Source organism: Bos indicus, chromosome X (genome assembly GCF_029378745.1).
Source record: "Bos indicus isolate NIAB-ARS_2022 breed Sahiwal x Tharparkar chromosome X, NIAB-ARS_B.indTharparkar_mat_pri_1.0, whole genome shotgun sequence".
In the NCBI taxonomy this organism is placed as follows: domain Eukaryota; kingdom Metazoa; phylum Chordata; class Mammalia; order Artiodactyla; family Bovidae; genus Bos; species Bos indicus.
In genome coordinates, this window is record NC_091789.1 from 110,938,302 (window position 1) to 110,956,028 (window position 17,727).

The following is a 17,727-nucleotide window of genomic DNA, read 5'->3' on the forward strand; positions in this document are numbered from 1 at the left end:
AAGACTGGAGGTGGGAGAGAAAGGGAAGACAGAGGATGAGATGGTTGGATGGCATCACCGATGCAATGGACATGAGTGTGAGTAGGCTCCGGGAGTTGGTGATGGACAGGGAAGCCTGGTGTGCTGCAGTCCTTTGGGGTCGCAGAGAGTCGGACACAACTGAGTGACTGAACTGAACTGAAGGACCTACTGCATAGCACAGGGACCTCTACTCAATAATCTGTAGTAACCTATATGGGAAAGAATCTGAAAGAGAATGGATATTACATATACATAACTGAATCACTTTGTTGTAAATCAACTATACTCTAATATTTAAAAAGTTAAAATAAGAAAAAGAGAAGCTACTGGTCCCTCATCACCCAGACACAATGTGGAGACAGGGAGGAACAGTTCTTTTAGTGGAGTCATTCCCCTCTAGCATGGGCTAAATTGTGTATCCCACCCCCAAATATACAGGGAGACCTCAGAGATACTGTGGGTTTGGTTACAGACCACTGCGATAAAGCGAGTATTACAATAAAGCAAGTCACACCCATTTTTGGTTTTCCATCGCATATGATAGTTATGTTTACACTATACCATTGTCCATTAAGTGTGCAATAGCATTATATCTTCAAAAATGTATATATCAATGTGAAAATATGTTATTGCTAAAAAAAAAAAAGGGAACCATCATCTGAGCCTTCAGTTTATGGTAACCTTTTTGTTGGGACAAGCTTGCTTCATTGTGGATGGCTGCTGACCGATCAGGGTGTTCGTTGCCAAAGGTTGGAGTGTCTCTGGCGAGTCTCAAAATAAGACGACAATGAAGTTCTCTGAATCAATTGACTCTTACTTTCATGAACGATTTCTCTGTAGCATGCAGGGCTGTTTGATAGCATTTTACTCACAGTAGAGCTTCTTTCAAAATGTGAGTCAGTTCTCTCAAACCCTGCCACTGCTTTATCAACTAAGCTTATGTTATATTCTAAATCCTTTGTCGTCATCTCAACAATCTTCACAGCATCTCCACCAGGAGTACACTCCATCTCAAGAAACCACTTTCTTTGCTCATCCATGAAGAGCAACTCATCTGTTCAAGTTTTATCATGAGACTGCAGCAATTCAGTCGCATCCTCAGGCTCCACTTGTAATTCTAATTCTCTTGCTATTTCCACATCTGCAGTTCCTTCCTTCCCTGAAGTCTTGAACCCCTCAAAGTCATCCAGGAGGGTTGGAATCAACTTCTCCCAAATTCCCGTTAAGGTGATATTTTGACCTCTTCCCACAAATCATGAAAATTCTTAATAGCATCTAGAATGGTGAATCTTTTCCAGAAAGTCTTCAATTGGCTTTGCCCAGATCCATGATCGGAGAAGGCAATGGCACCTCACTCCAGTACTCTTGCCTGGAAAATCCCATGGACGGAGGAGCCTGGTAGGTTGCAGTCCATGGGGTCGCTGAGGGTCAGACACGACTGAGCGACTTCACTTTCACTTTTCACATTCATGCATTGGAGAAGGAAATGGCAACCCACTCCAGTGTTCTTGCCTGGAGAATCCCAGGGACGGGGGAGCCTGGTGGGCTGCCATCTATGGGGTCACACAGAGTCAGACATGACTGAAGTGATTTAGCAGATCCATGAGAGGAAGAATCACTATCTGTGGCAGCTATAGCCTTATAAAATGTATTTCCTAAATAATAAGACTTGAAATGACTCCTTGATCCATGGGCTACAGAATGGATGCTGTGCTTAGCAGGCATGAAAACAACACTAATCTCATTGCACATCTCCATCAGAACTCCTGGGTAACCAGGTACATTGTCACTGAGCAATAATATTTTCAAAGGACTCTTTTCTTCTGAGCAGTAGGTCTCAACAGTGGAGACCTTCAAATATTCATAAGACAGAAAGAGAAGAAAAAGTCGCTCAGTCGTGTCTGACTCTTTGCAATCCCATGGAATAGTCCATGGAATTCTCTAGGCCAGAATACTGGAGTGGGTAGCCTTTCCCTTCTCCAGGGGATCTTCCCAACCCAGGGATTGAACCCAGGTCTCCTGCATTGCAGGTGGATTCTTTACCAGCCGAGCCACAAGGGAAGCCCAATACTCAGTAAACTGTTGTAAACACATGGGCTGTAATCCAGGTTTGTTGCTCCATTTATAGAGCAGAGGCAGAGTAGATTTAGCATAATTCTTAAGGCTCCTAAGATTTTCAAAATTGTAAATGAGCAATGACTTCAATTTACCGGCGCCAGCTGCAGCATTAGCTCCTAACAAGTCATCCTGTCCTTTGAAGCCGAGCAGTGACTTCTCCTCTCTGGCTATGAAAGTCCTAGAAGGCATCATCTTCCAAGAGAAGGCTGTTTTATCTATACTGAATATCTGCTGCTTAGTGTAACCACTTTCACTAATGATCTTAGATTTCTGGACAACTTGCTACAGTTTATCCATCAGCACTTGCTGTTTCATGGTGTACTTTTGTTGTTCTGGAGACAGCCTCCTTCCTTAAACCTCATGAATCAACCTCTGCTAGTTTCACACTTTTCTTCTGCAGCTTCCTCACCTCTCTCAGCCTTCACAGAACTGAAGAGAGTTAGGGCCTCACTCTGGTTTAAGCTTTGGCTTAAGGGAATGTTGTGGCTGCTTTGATCTTCTATCCAGACCACTAGAACTTTGTCCATATCAACAATAAGATTGTTTTGCTTTATAATTTGTTTTTTCTTCCCCCATTTTCTTGTTTGTTTTGCCATACCATGCGGCAAGTGGGATCTTAGTTCCCCAACCAGGGATCAAATCCGTGTCCCCTGCGGTGGAAGTGTGGAGTCTTAACCCCTGGACTGCCAGGGAACTCTCACTTTCTTATCATTTGTGTGTTCCCTGGAGTAGCATTTCTAACTTCATTCAAGAACTTTTCCTTTGTATTCATAACTTGGTTAACTGGTCCAAGAGGCCTAGCTTCTGACCTGACCTATCTTGCCAACCAGTCCATTCCGAAGGAGATCAGCCCTGGGATTTCTTTGGAAGGAATGATGCTAAAGCTGAAACTCCAGTACTTTGGCCACCTCATGCGAAGAGTTGACTCATTGGAAAAAACTCTGGTGCTGGGAGGGATTGGGGGCAGGAGGAGAAGGGGACGACAGAGGATGAGATGGCTGGATGGCATCACTGACTCGATGGACGTGAGTCTCAGTGAACTCCAGGAGTTGGTGATGGACAGGGAGGCCTGGCGTGCTGCGATTCATGGGGTCGCAGAGTCGGGCACCACTGAGCAACTGATCTGATCTGATCTTGGCTTTTGATGTGCCTTTCACACTAACTTCATCATTTCTAGCTTTTGATTTAAAGTGAGAAACATTACCATCTTTCTAAATTCCATATATATGTGTTAGTATACTGTATTGGTGTTTTTCTTTCTGGCTTACTTCAGTCTGTATAATAGGCTCCAGTTTGTAAAGTAATTAGCCTCAATTAAAATAAATAAATTTAAATTTAAAAAAATAAAATAAAGTGAGAAACATGCAGCCCTTCCTTCCACTTGAACATTTAGAAGCCACTGCAGGGTTATTAACTGGCCTAATTTTGATATTGTTGTCTCAGGGAATAGGGAAGCCCAAGGAGGAGAAAGGGGATGGGGGAATGGCTGGATGGTGGAAGAGGAGTCAGAACACACACTGGTTACGTTCATGATCTTATATGGTCACGGTTCTTGGCACCCCCAAACAATGACAATAGTAACACCAAACACAGATCACCAAAACAAATGTAGTAACAATGAAAAAGTCATAAATATTGCAAGAATTACCAAAACGTGACTCAGAGAAACGAAGTGAGCAGATGCTGTTAGAAACATTGCACCCACAGACTGCCCGACCAAGGGTTGCTACAAACCTTCAAGTTTTAAAAAAACACAACTTCCACAAGGCACAATAAAGCAAACACAGTAAAATGAGGCATGGTTGTATGTTGAAGTCCTAATCCCTCAGTACTTCAGAATGTGATCTTATTAAGGTATAAGGTTTTATAGAGGTAATCACATTAAAATGAAGTCATTGGAGTGGGCCCTAGTCCAGTATGACTTGTGTCTTTATAAAAAGGGGAAATTAGGAGAAAGACACACACCAAGGAACACCGAAGACTGCAGCAAACCTGTAGAATCTAGGCGAGAGGCCTGAAACATTCTCCCAGACGCCCTCAGGAGGAACCAACCCTGCCCACACCTTGATCTTGGACTTCTAGCCCCCGGAACAATGGGACAATATTAATACGTTTCTGTCGTTTATACCACGCTCACTCTATGGTACTTTGTTACGGCAACCCCTGGAAACTAATACATCCTCTTTCAAGGCTGTCGCGACCTTGTCACCTTTCACTCTGGCAGGAATTAGCCCCCCAGTTCAGAAATCTAGGGGAAAAGTGACAGAAGGCAGTTTTTACACACACCCCCATCTCACCTCTGACGCTTTCCCCAGATGGGCTAAAATGTCTTGTTGACATCTAGAGGATGAGATGGCTGGATGGCATCACTGACTTGATGGACGTGAGTCTGAGTGAACTCCGGGAGTTGGTGATGGACAGGGAGGCCTGGCGTGCTGTGATTCATGGGGTTGCAAACAGTCGGACACAACTGAGCGACTGAACTGAACTGAGACATGAAAAGTCCTAGCCAAAGGCTTCCAGAATCATAATTTTTCCTTTCATGGCTGAATGAATGGATGAGTGAATGAATGAAGTCAAAAATCACTAATGCCCTTAGCTTTGCTCTAAATAGAAGTTTTGCCGTTTATGAAATTTTGGCCCACAAATTTTGATAGAAAACTAAGTACCAGAAAATTAAAAAGCATACTGACTCTGCTGACATGAACAGGAGGAGTGAGTGGTGGTCCCTCTGGATTAAGGAACAAACGGACCCAAGGACAGTTATGGGAATCCAACCTGCTCACCAACAGAAGGACCTCACCAATAGTCTGTGTTTCCCTTACTCTTTCTCCTGTCTTACTGCAAATCTTTTGTGAAGTATCATGTTATCAGTGTACAGCTCAATGAATTTCTACAAAGTAAACTCATACGTTCTTCAGTACTGAGGTAAAGATACATTTTGATGTATTAGTCATTCTGATGGGTATATTACAATCTCAGAGTGGTTTGAATTTACATTTCCTGGATGACCAAGGTTGTTGAACACCTTTTCCTGTACGTGTTGACTTCCTCCTTTCGATCACTGGCCCATTCCTTCCTCCCTTATTTCTCTCTCAAAGTCCTCCCTTTTCTTATTTAAGAGCCAGTCGCCCAAGCACAGGGAGAGGGGCTTTTTTGGAGTTTACCAAAGGCAACTACATCCCCCTCTGCCCATGTCCTTGCTCTCTTATGGTCTCCAAGTGCCACAGACGTCGAATGTCACTGCCCCAACACAGACGGGCCCCAGCAGGGATTTTGTACATGTGGATAGGAATGCAGTTTCCGTATTCAGGCCTTGCCCGGTCTGCCTACCTTGCAGAATTATTTTTCATCACATAAGACTCTGCAAAAGGCCTTGAGTTGCCGAGAGGAAATGTGCTGCACAAAATGCAAAATAACAAAAGCATTGCTAGCAAAGAATGGGAGGAAATCCATCACGCCCTTGTCAGTGGGAGGCTGCTGGCAGACTCATCCCCACCTTAACCTAAAAAGCAAGCTCTGCAGGCTCTAGACAGCCTCCTGGCCCCCCGCCTGGCCAAACACTCAATAATTCGCCTATCAATTAAGCCCGAGGAGAAGGCTATGAGAAGCTGGAGGAGACAGGATGTGAGCAAGAGCGAGGGAGAAAGGCAGGCAGTTGAGCAGAAATTGCTGGTTTGTCTAAGGCCTCTCGGATTAACCTTATCCTGGCTCTCCCAAATGACTAAGAACTGCTCAGTCTGTCCATCCATGAAATGGGCCTAACTGAACCAAACAGTACTTCTACTTTGCAGACATCAAAAACATAACTTTCATAAAAGCTTAAATCACTTGCAGTTACAGAAAGCAGCAAGGAGGCAAAACCAAGATGCTTAGCTGAATCTAACCCTAAGAAAACATCAAGCAAACCCAAATTGAGTGACATTTTGCAAAATGGTCCTGTACTTTTCAAAACTGTCAGCATCAGTAACATCAAAGGTCAGGCTAAGGAGAGCTGGTGCAGGCTGAAAGGGAATGAAGTAACCAGGCAACCAGAGATCATATGTGATCCTGGATTAAACTCTGGAGCAGAAAAACTACTAAAAGGGACATTTCAGGACAACTATTGAAATTTGAATATGTGCTCTGTATTAGATAATAGTATTGCATTGATGTTAAATTTCCTGAATGTGATCATTGTACTGGGATGATGTAAGCAAATGTCTTTGTTCTTTGGAGAATCACACTCAAGATTTAGGAGTCAAGGACCCAATGTCTGTAACTGACTGAAATTATTCCATCAAAATAATCAGTGTGTGTGTAGAGAGAGAGAGAGACAGAAAATAGCAGAATGTCAACAATGGGTGAATCTGGGTGAAGTGTATGTGGAAGTCTGTGGCTTTATTCCTGCAATTTCAATTTTCAAACTAAAATTTTGAAAAATATACATACGAGATGCTCAGGCCAGATTTAACAGTGGATCCCAGGTCGGCACAAGAAGACTGTGATTTCAGAGGGATGATGGCGGGGAGGTGTAAGTCCGCGAAACAGGTGAATCTGATGGGTTCCCTAGCCTCCAACCTGCTAAACAAACCCGAATCTAACTCACATGTCTACCTTCAAGAAGGGAGATTTCATTCACAATTCATGGCAAAATCTTCACCATTCTAGAAACAGGTTTTGTGGATGGAGTCATGTGTTCCACTGCTGTGTAAGCTAATTCTGTTAGGGGCTTCCTTCCTCTTAGGAATGCAACCCTGGAAACCGTCCTGACCTTCAGCAGGCCCGTGCCAGCACACCTAGAGTTTCTTCCCACTGGTCCATACCCTGCTGTACTGGTTGCTGAATGTTTGGAATATCATCTCTGGCTGGAAGGAACAGCTCCTCCCTACTAGAGGCTGTGTACCTGCATGTGATGCCTGGAACTGCAGCAGCCTTTTTGGGACCAGTTGGAGGTTGACACTGACACATGTGCCCAGAAAGGCAAAGCTGAGAGGATCAGAGAAGAGAGAACCTAGAAGTATCGTCTTAGGGATCTTCTTGTGTTGGGAGTTTCTGTCACTTGCAGCCAATAGCATCCTAAGATGGCAGCCTAGACATAATCTGAGCCCTTTGAAAGGCGCCCCTAACTGAGGGCAGTTGGAACAGAAAGGCCTGCCTATCTCAATACACAATCACCCATGAGAGTCTAGGTAGAATGAGGTATTGGCATGAACTGGTAAATGAGGCCCCCGTGGTATGGCCCAAGACATCTTAGGGCATATGCGTGAGCTAGAGGTCTGGGGCACTCCCTTCTGTCAAGAAGAGACCACTAGAAAAGCAGAATTTCTTAACAGGTTTCATGGAGTAACCAAGGACCCAGAGATCCTGCTAGGAGTCTGGGAGGCAGGGCAACAGAGCATGGAGTAGGGACTCCTATGGGAGGAGCATAAACCAAGGTGGAGGTTGTCTCCACAGAGCACTCTGCATTGCCATAACAGTCATAATCACGTGAAAGCTTTCAGTCTGAACACTCTTCTGAATTCCCCAGTGTTCACCAAGATGCACTGTCTCACTCTTTCCTCATAGAACCACAGATCACAGCCCGCTAGGGTATTAAGAAGCCCGAGAGACGACTATATAGAAACTCAAAGAGGGCAAGTCACTTCCTCCACAGAGGGCCAACCAACCTGCTAACTTGGTCTGGCCTCGATGGAGTAGGTACTGCCACATGTCTCTTAAGCCCTGGAAAACACAAGAAGTTGGCCTTGTGTTTCTGAAGTTGCCTCTTCCTTCTTCCGCCTGGACTCTGTGCTGCACGGAGTACCGTGCTGTCCAGCGCGGGGTAAGTGCATGCACCACTGTCCCCACCAGCACCTTTGTTTTGGCCCAGACCTGACCTTGACTTAGAAGTTGGCATTCTTCATGTAACTCACAGAGAATCCACTGGCTCCCAAAGCATCCGTGGGCCATGCGGGCTGTAATGTTGAATTTGTGGGAAGGTGGAGGAGCAGGGCTATGCGGCACGTGTTGGGGGAGGGGGCATCTTTCACCCGGAATTCAGTGTGGAGGCGTGAGAGGCAGAGGTGCTGAGCATGTCCCGTGGCAAAGGGACTAGAAATTCTCATCATAAATCAGACAGTTATAACCACCCTGGAGGCCACCAACAGGCAGCTTCTGGACACAGTGACTATCCTGGGATGCTCACTGGTGCAGAGTAGGGCAAAGGTACTGTGAGCTTAAGATGCTAGGATCAACTCTTGGTCAACGCTGGGAGGAATTCAGTGTTTAAATAACACAATTTTGCTGCTCTTGGGTTGACAACTCCAGAGTAGCTCTTGCAGAGTCTCCGGGGGGCTCCAGCATGACTGAGCCCCTAGATGCCCACCTGCTCCTCAGCTTACCCTTCACTGGTTTCCTGCCCCTCCCCCTCAGTGTGCTTCCTGAGGTCACCTCCCAAATGAACTCCCTGTCTCCAAGTCTTCATTTTTAGGCTCTGCTTTTAGAAGGAACTCAGATTTAGACCACATCAAAGGTCCACCCTTCCCGACAACTGCCAACCATGCCTTCCTCTTTCCCCTCTCCCTCCCTGGCCCCAGTCATCTTAGCGTCAGTGTCTTCTCTCCTGGATCTCGCTCCCAGCCCACATGACCTCCTGAGAGCAGCTCTTGTACTGCCCAGATTCTCTGCCCTTGCTCCGCTCACCCCCATTACAAGGTCCAGTGGAGTTTTTCCAGTAATTTGGGGCAACAGGAAAGTCTACCCCAAGATCTGGACTTAACCTAGAGGAAGGAATAAGGAAACAAAATAGCGGTACTCATATTATTTGCTCTGTTACTGAACAGCATCTCTCATGATACCCAGCAGATAGGTGAGGTAGCAGATTCAAGCTGGCCACTTCTGGTTTCACACTCCTCCCATTGAGAGAAGAGAGTCTAGGCTCCCATCCCAACCCCTCTGATCTGGGTGGCCTCTGTGACTTCTTTGATGAATAGAATACGGCAGAAGGGAAATATGCCACTTTGGGTGCTCAGGCCTCAAGCAATTGGCAGCACTTCCTGTCTCTTGGAACACTCACTCTTATAGCCGCCATGTGCAAAGTCATACTCATCTACTGGAGAGACCCTGAGTGACATAAAGAGGGAGTTCAGCTCAGTAACCCAAGCCTTCTAGCCTTTCCTGCCCAGGTACCTGACTTGGTCCACCTTGACCTTCCAGACCAACCAGGCTGCTAGCAAATACCACTGAGTAATCGCAGCCATGTGACAAGGAGCAAAAGAATCGCCCAGCCAAGCCCTATGTGAATTCTGACCCCCAAAGTTGTGAGATATAATAAAATGATTTTCTTTGGAAGCCACTATATGGGGACTATTATCCAGCAATAGATCACAGGAATAGTAGGCAATGAAGAAATGCTTCCTGAATGAAAAAGCGAAGGAAGGGTAGGAAAGGAGGTCGCCCAGAGGAGATGAGGGAGAAAAAGGCAAGTCCCAGTTCTCAGGAGGCTGTACTGGGGCTGAGTAAATGTCAGGTACTTGCCATGCTCATAGCCCCATCTTCAGGACAGCCAGGTTCCTTTTGCATTTAACTCTGTTGTCTTGTTACCATTGACCGGGTCAGGATTCAGCACCCCAGGAAAGACAGGAGATACCCTGGCTTGAGAACTCTGTCTGCCCCAAGCAAGGCTGGTGGGTCCATGCAGTGTAGTGTGGAGCCCACCCGATCAGACCAAGGTGTCCAGATCCAGTTCTGGGCACCTTGAGAGCAAGCAGTGGAAGCCAAGACAAGTTGGGTCTCAAGAACGGAGGTGGCCCCAGAATCTGGAACACCCAAGGACAAGACAGATGACAAATGTGGCCTCTGCTGTGGCTATTTCCAGAACCAAGGCAGCAGCCCTCCAGGGGCTCTCATAAACTCTCACACCTGTGTTAGCCTCTGCATCTCATTCTGCCTTGCAACCCAAGAACACCTAACAGGACGGAAAAAATCAAGTGAATAGCATGTCTGCGTGCATATGCTTCGAGCCTCGCCACTGGCTCAGCAGTAAAGAATCTGCCTGCCAATACAGGAGACGCAGGAGATGCAGGTCTGATCCCTTGACCGGGAAGATCGCCTGGAAGAGGAAATGGCGGCTCACTCCAGTATTCTTGCCTGAAGAATCCCATCGACAGAGGAGCCTGGCAGGTTACAGTCCGTGGGGTTGCAAAGAATTGGACATACTGAGCACACACACACAGCATACAAATGCTTCAGAAGTGCGTGTGTGTGTGTGTGTGCACGCCTGAGACTTGTGTGTGTAAGCGTGAGAGTGAGTGGTTTGCTAGGATCTCTGGGCTTAAACCTGGGAAATAAAATACCACCCCTCCTGGGTGTTTCCTCTTAGAAAAGATTTTCTTTACAATTTTCACTGTGGTGGGGTAAAAAGTCAGCCACTGTTGTAAAGGGTGGGACATTGTTTATAAAATATGTTTAAGCCTCATAGTTCAAACAGAATGTTAATGAGGAACCAATAAGATAAATCAGATAAAAGCCACACTGCCCTGATTTGAGCAGAGGCACAGAGCCTGATCATCGGTGCCAGCCTGATCATCGGTGCCCTTGGCCATGAGGTGGCCTCTGGGGTTCCCTAAGAGTTCAGAGATAGAGTATCCTGGATGAAACTGGAACCCTTGGATTCTAGGCCCTTCTCTGCCACTAGTTAACTCCATGACCTAATCTCTCCCAGCTTTCTTAACTATTAAATTAGGGACTGTACTAGGGACTGTAGCATCAGGATGCTCTCAGGTGTTTCCAATAAAAAGCATTTCACATAGAACAAGCAGCCCAGAGGTAGGTGGTCTGAGATTTGATGGCCAGATAGGTAGAAAGATCTTGGGTCCTTGACGACCTTTCTGTTTGATCATTTCCTCACAGTCACAAAATAACTGCTGCTGCTCCAGTATCTTATATCCTTACAAACAGCATCCAAAAGCAGGAAGAACGTTGGATGGGTGATGGTGGCAACAATCTCCTTAAACATTTCTCTTTTCTTGAAGAGAAAAAGACTTCTGAGAAACCCGCCACCAGGATCCCTGTTAAGTTCTATTGGGCAGGAAAGGGACTCCCTAAACTAAATCATCAAGAAGTAATGTTTGTAAAAACAACAACAACAACCACCCACCGTTTCCATAGGATCCAACTATCTCACTCCTGGGCACATATCCAGAAAAGACAAAAACTCTAATTTGAAAAGATACAGGCACCCTTATGTTCATAGCAGCACTGTTTACAATAGCCAAGACAAGGAAGCAACCTAAATGTCCAATGACAGAGGAACGGATAAAGAAGATGTGGTACACACATACAATGGAATACTACTCAGCCATAAAAAGGACCCAGTAATGCCATTTGCAGCAACATGGATGGACCCAGCGATCATCAAAGTGAAGCAAGCCAAACAGAACACATATCATATGATACTGCTTACATGTGGAATCTGAAAAAATGATACAAATGAACTTATCTACAAAACAGAAATAGACCCAAAGACACAGAAAACAAACTTATGGTTACCAAAGAAGAAGAGAGGAGGGATAAATTAGGAGTTTAGGATTAACATATAAATACTACTATACACAAAACACATAACCACCAAGGACCTATTGTATAGCACAAGGAGCTATATTCAATAGCTTGTAATAAACTATAATGGAAAAGAATCTGAAAAAGAATATATATATATATATGTATAACTGAATCACTTGGCTGTGCACCTGAAATTAATACAACATTGTAAATCAACTACAGTTTAAAAAAAAAAGTACTATTTGTACTATGGTTTAGTACAATTATGAATCATGTCCTGGAATTAAGCCCGCCTTTCACAAACACATTGCTATCCAACATCAGGAAAAATCTAGACTTTCATCAGCAAGCAACATGGGAGGTATAGCTATTGGTCAGCTCAAGGAGATGCAGCTCTCTGCCCCACAACCCTCACATTTTCAGCAGCTCTAAAGGTCCAACCAATCCCTGGGTCAAGAAGATCCCCTAGAGGAGGAAATGGCAACCCAATTCAGTATTCTTGCCTGGAGAATCCCATGGACAGAGGAGCCTGGCAGTCTACATTCCATACGGTCACAAAGAGTCGGACACCACTAGTGACTCAACAACAACAAAGATCCAACCAGACACTGACAGAGAAAATGCTTTGTCCACTCAAGGGGCCGAAAGACACTCAGTACCAAAGTTGTGCTCGAAGGTCTTGCACACTGGGACTTACCTGATACAGATAAGCATGATTCTGCTGGCTGAGAACCCTCTGTTTCCTGATGACTCTGACTCCACCCTTCAGAACCAGGCTGTACGGAGAGAAGATTTAACCCAAGTTGAGAATGTAACTCACAACCCTGGTTCCCATCCTCAGCAGGCAACCAGCATTCCAAGCCATCAGATCTAATGACCTAATCTCCTCTCCTTGCCAGGGTTTTGCATTGATTATTTGACTGTGTACAGGATCTGTGCTTGGACAGACACTGTTAGTAGTCAAGCTTCATCTGCCCTAGCACTGTGTAGACACAGGGCAGTGCAGTTCATGGCACCTGTGCATACCAGCCCTTAATCCACACTCCGCTCATAATGAACACGGGGGGCCTCCCTGCTGCGGACACTTCTGAGCACTGATTTTTTTTAACCTCCCCACAACCCCAAGACATCACTCTCCAATTTGTGAATCCAACCAGTTTGGGAAGGGTTTAAGAACACAATGCATATAGTCCTTACAGTTTCTTATGACAGAGGATGCAAGGAGCAGACCCCTATCATACCCGAGAGAAAACACAGAGGTACACAGTGGTTATTAATGTGGGAAGGTGGTAATTCACAGCTGATTAAAGTTTTATAGATGAGGTGGGGTTTTAGGCTGGCGCTATTGACCTAAGCCAGTTTGGTCTTGCATAAAAACCCACTAGGTTCTTTTTGGTAAATCTGTGAGAGAGGTGAAGTGAAGTGTAAGTCGCTCAGTCTTGTCCAACTCTTTGAGACCTCATGGACTATACAGTCCGTGGAATTCCCCAGGCCAGAATACTGGAGTGGGTAGCCTTTTCCCTTCTCCAGAGCATCTTCCCAACCCAGGAATTGAACCGGGGTCTCCTGCATTGCAGGTGGATTCTTTAGCAACTGAGCTATGAGGGAAGCCCTGTACCTTTCAGTAATTCGAGGAGGGTGAGGTCTTAGGGCCCCTCTCCATACCGTGCCACCAGGTTACTGTCAGAGGAAGTCTTTAAGCCAACTTCTGAACAAGCTACGCAAAGCAGCCGTATAACTGGTCCTGTAAATTCCATGACCTTCCAGCCCCCTATCCTTTACAAGCTCCAGCAGCGCCTCTCAGGAAAGTTTGCCCAAGGCAAATGCAAGGAAAGTCTTGCAGCGGGATTCTCTAACCTTCTAGTCTGACTCCAGGGGCACAAGATTCACCAATTCAGTCACTGGATGCTCGTAGGATCATTTAGGAATCAAGCCCGCGGGGCCATTCCTTCGAGAACCAACCACAGAGCGAACCGCATCTTCCCAGCCTGAGCCCTCCAAGTGTTGAAGTCCAGCTCTGATGCCTGACCAATCCACTCCCCCCTCGAACTGCTTCCGCCAGTGGGAACTCATTACTAAGGCCCTTTATGCTAATAAACAAGACCTCTGGGGCTGATTGAAGAAGCTCAGGTCTTGGTGGGCTCCAGAGCGTGGGCTTGGTGATAACATGCTACCTGACTATTCCTAAGTGCGTGTCACCAGTTAGGTCCAGTACCTTCTCCTAAAGTACATGAAACCGAATAGATAACAGATACATCCGGCCGCGGAATTTACATTACAGACACATAACAATTCTACGCTTCCTGCTCCCGTTGACACAAATAAAAGAACCCGTGACAATTTAGCACCCCCTGTGGTGAAGTTTGGAACCGCCCAATTAGAGAGGAAAAAAATGCTCAGAGTTCAGCCAGCCAGCTCTTTTAGGGATTACGAAGTGTTTTATAGCAAAGACGACGGTAGCCCGAGTTGGGAGGGGTGGGGGTGGTTCTCAGACCTTCTGCCTCAATTAGGGCAGTTTCGCTGATTGTAAACTTGCACTGGCCCGCCGGATTGGACGGCCTTTAAAATTTTGAAAACCTCTGGGATAGTTCCTGCGGGGAAGAGGGAAGAAAAGAGGGATGAGAGGAGGGATAGCGGGAAGAATGGGAGGAGATGAAACAGGAAAGGAGGCCAGGCTGGCCTCCGGGGGAGGCAAGGGGGTGGTGGCCGGGTTCCCCCATCCATACACCTTGGGCTGCTGGAGAGTGGCCTTCAGCCCCTCCCCAAGGCTGAAGAAACCGCCCTGCCCAGGGCCATGGCGGCTTCCGGAGCAGCCCACGCCCGGGGCTGGTCCACGCCCGCGTCTGGAGGCTCACCCCTCCAGCCCAACTGCGAACCACTCCGAAGGGTCACCCCAGCTCCAGAGATCTCCGTGGGGCTCCAGCGGAGGCTTCCGTCGAGCTACCCCTGTAGTTCAGTTTCCCCCTTTGCTGGCTTCGGCCTCCACCCCCCTCCTATCTCCAGGTGCTGATCCTAGAAATCCTCCCTAAAAAAACGTCCCCCATGCCAATCTCCATCTCAGCCTCTGCTTCCCCAGGAAGCTCGACCTGCAGGTGGTGACTCTGCCCACCTGAGATCGCAGAGCTGGGAGAGAGAGTGCCGGCGCCGGAGCCCAGGAATCATCGAGGGGGAGAAAAGAGGCAATAACCAGATTGAACGACCAGCTAGTCTGTGCACCTCTCCTGGTCTGTTACCAGGATGTTAGCCGCAGGTTTCAGGCTGTGTGCATGCTCAAATCTTCCTTCTCCGGAGGAGCGCAGTCCCCCACATCCTGTGGGTTTGCCGGCTTCAAACCAGAGGGGGCAGGGAAGCGGAAAAGAATGCGGACACCGAGAGGAGGAGGCGAAGACGAGGACCGGCGCGCCTCTGTCTAATATGTAAAGAATGGCCCCTCTTCCCTGCAAAAAATGTGACAATTGACACCCCTCCCCCAACAGCTCCCTCCGGCACTGAGAGTGTTAAGCCACCTCGTAGCGGGGAGGCCGGCCTCCCTACAGGCTATTTCCCTGGGCCTGCCTGGCTGGGGATCAGGCCCATTGTTAATAAGTAATGACAGCCCAGCTCCTCCGTGGATTCCCCTGGGGTTTTGTGTCAGAAATGTCTTCCCTCGCTGCCGCTCGAGCTGACAGGCTCCGGCTCCCGGCAGGCAGCTGCGAACACAGGCCAGGATGCCCCGCGTCACCGGGCCCAGAGCCCCAGGGCAACGGGGAAGGCGGTAATCCCATTCCCCCTCCCTTCTCAGGTGCAGATGACCGCAGTTGTCTGCAGGAACCGGCCGGAGGGAACCTCTTGGCCTCCTTCAGCGAGGGGTGGGGCCGTGCCCCGCTGAGTGGTGAAATCCTGACGCCTTCTGCCAGCAGGAGCCGGCCGCCAGCCTCTGTCCCTGCCTCTGCTCTGTGGGGGATTCAGCTCACTGGGTTGTTGTTGCAGGCTGTTGACGCCACTATTCTAAAGATGCTCCCGGAATAAGGTTATTCTGGTGTACTTGCTTACTGGCGGGAAGTTCTTTCTTGTGTCTGCCCTAAGTAACCCAGCACATTTAGCATTTCACATGCACCCAGAAAGTTCACAAATGAAAGCCTGCTGGAACCTTTGGGAGAAAAGGAAAATATTGGCTCCACCTTGCCAGTGTGAGGTCCTCCTGTTCAGAACATAGGTTTTTTATTAGGATTCAGGTCTGGTGATGCCAACAGAGCAAGAGATGATGACAGGCATAGACAAGATAAGTGGTTATACTTACAAATCCCAAGAGGAGGGGGCAGGCTAGGCCACGGGAGGAGGAGCACACAGGGAAGCACTGGGGTTGGTCAAGAAGCAGAGGGAGAGTGGGAACTGGTGGGCAAGAGCCTTTAATGTGGGTTCTGCGAAAAGGAACAGGCAAGCCCGGGTAAGCAGGTTGAGGATTGGCTAGGCTCCGGAGCACTGGGGCTGCCCCTAGCTGTTTGATTGAAAATAAAAGTAAAAGTCACTCCGTGGGGTCTGACTCTTTGCGACCCCATGGACTATACAATCCATGGGATTCTCCAGGCCAGAGTACTGGAGTGGGTAGCCTTTCCCTTCTCCAGGGGATCTTCCCAACCCAGGGGTCGAACCCAGGTCTCCCACATTGCAGGCGGATTCTTTACCAGCTGAGCTACCAGGGAAGCCCCTAGCTGTCTGATTAGGGCTGGGGAATGGTGGCCTGGAATGTGAGAGTCAGATAGACAGGTGGTGAGGAGTATGGCTCTGGATTGGTTTATTTGCATTTGAAGGGTACGCTCAGGCAAGATGTTTGTTCACCATCTCTGAAACTGGCAGATCCTAGGAAGGGCAGTCCCTCCTAGGTTAGCAAAAGCCCTGGATGTCAAAGCATCAGAAACACACAAAAAGGTTTGGTTAATACAAGTTTATAAACTGTCTGGAATAATGTTCAGTTTATTGTTATTTGAAATCCCCTCATACCACATTCCTAGCACCATTATTAATAATAGAAGATAAAGGGACTTCCCTGATGATCCAGTGGCTAAGACTGCATTCCCAATGCAGGGGGCCCTCGGTTCGATTCCTGCTCAGGGAACTAGATCCACATGCCACAACTAAAGATCCCATATGCTGAAACTAAAACCCAGCACAGCCAAAATAAATAAATATATTCTTAATTTATAGAAGGGACTTGGCTGGTGGTCCAGTGGTTAAGAATCTGCCTGCCAACACAGGGGACACAAGTTCGATCCCTGGTCAGGGAAGATTCCACATGCCTCGGGGCAACTAAGCCTGTGCGCCACAGATACTGAGCCCACACTCTAGAGCCCGTGCTCCACAAGAGAAGCCACCACAATGAGAAGCCTGTGCACCCCAACTAGAGCAGCCCCCACTTGGCACAACTAGAGAATGCTCTCATGCCTTGCCTGCTCTCAGCAACAAAGTCCCAGCACAGCCAAAAAAAGAAATTAATTTAAAAACATACTTTAAAAAAAGTAATAGAAGATAGAAAACCCAAGCATTCATCAGTATCAGTATGCTGCTGCTGCTGCTAAGTCGCCTCAGTCGTGTCCGACTCTGTGCGACCCCATAGAGGGCAGCCCACTAGGCTCCTCTGTCCCTGGGATTCTCCAGGCAAGAATACTGGAGCGGGTTGCCATTTCCTTCTCCAATGCATGAAAGTGAAAAGTGAAAGTGAAGTCGCTCAGTTGTGCCCGACTCTTAGCAACCCCATGGACTGGAGCCTACCAGGCTCCTCCATCCATGGGATTTTCCAGGTAAGAGTACTGGAGTGGGGTGCCACTGCCTTCTCCGCAGTATCAGTATAAGAATGGTTAAATAACGATGAGCTTGCCATACTGTGGAATAGTATACAGCAAATAAGAAAAGACATACCTATGCGTACTGATATCTACTGTGCACAAGAGAAGTGCTAAATTTTTAAAAATTGTAGAATAGTTCACATACACAGTATAATCTCATTTATGTAAAAACAAAATGAATTACAACAAACCTTTAGCTGGTATGCATGCATACATATACATAAATGAATAGAAAAAAGGGCTG

General features: G+C 47.2%; 1 long non-coding RNA gene across 1 annotated transcript in view; it reads right to left on the bottom strand.

The window, feature by feature from the left end:
* LOC139181356 (uncharacterized) overlaps positions 1-15,013 on the bottom strand; it is a 65,757-nt gene extending 50,744 nt beyond the window's left edge. Inside the window, exons 1-2 of the long non-coding RNA XR_011565338.1 lie at positions 14,771-15,013; positions 12,359-12,437 (exon numbers count right to left, since the gene is read on the bottom strand). This is a non-coding gene — a long non-coding RNA (uncharacterized lncRNA). The remainder of the gene's footprint in view (positions 1-12,358; positions 12,438-14,770) is intronic.
* Between the last annotated feature and the right edge of the window lie 2,714 nt (positions 15,014-17,727).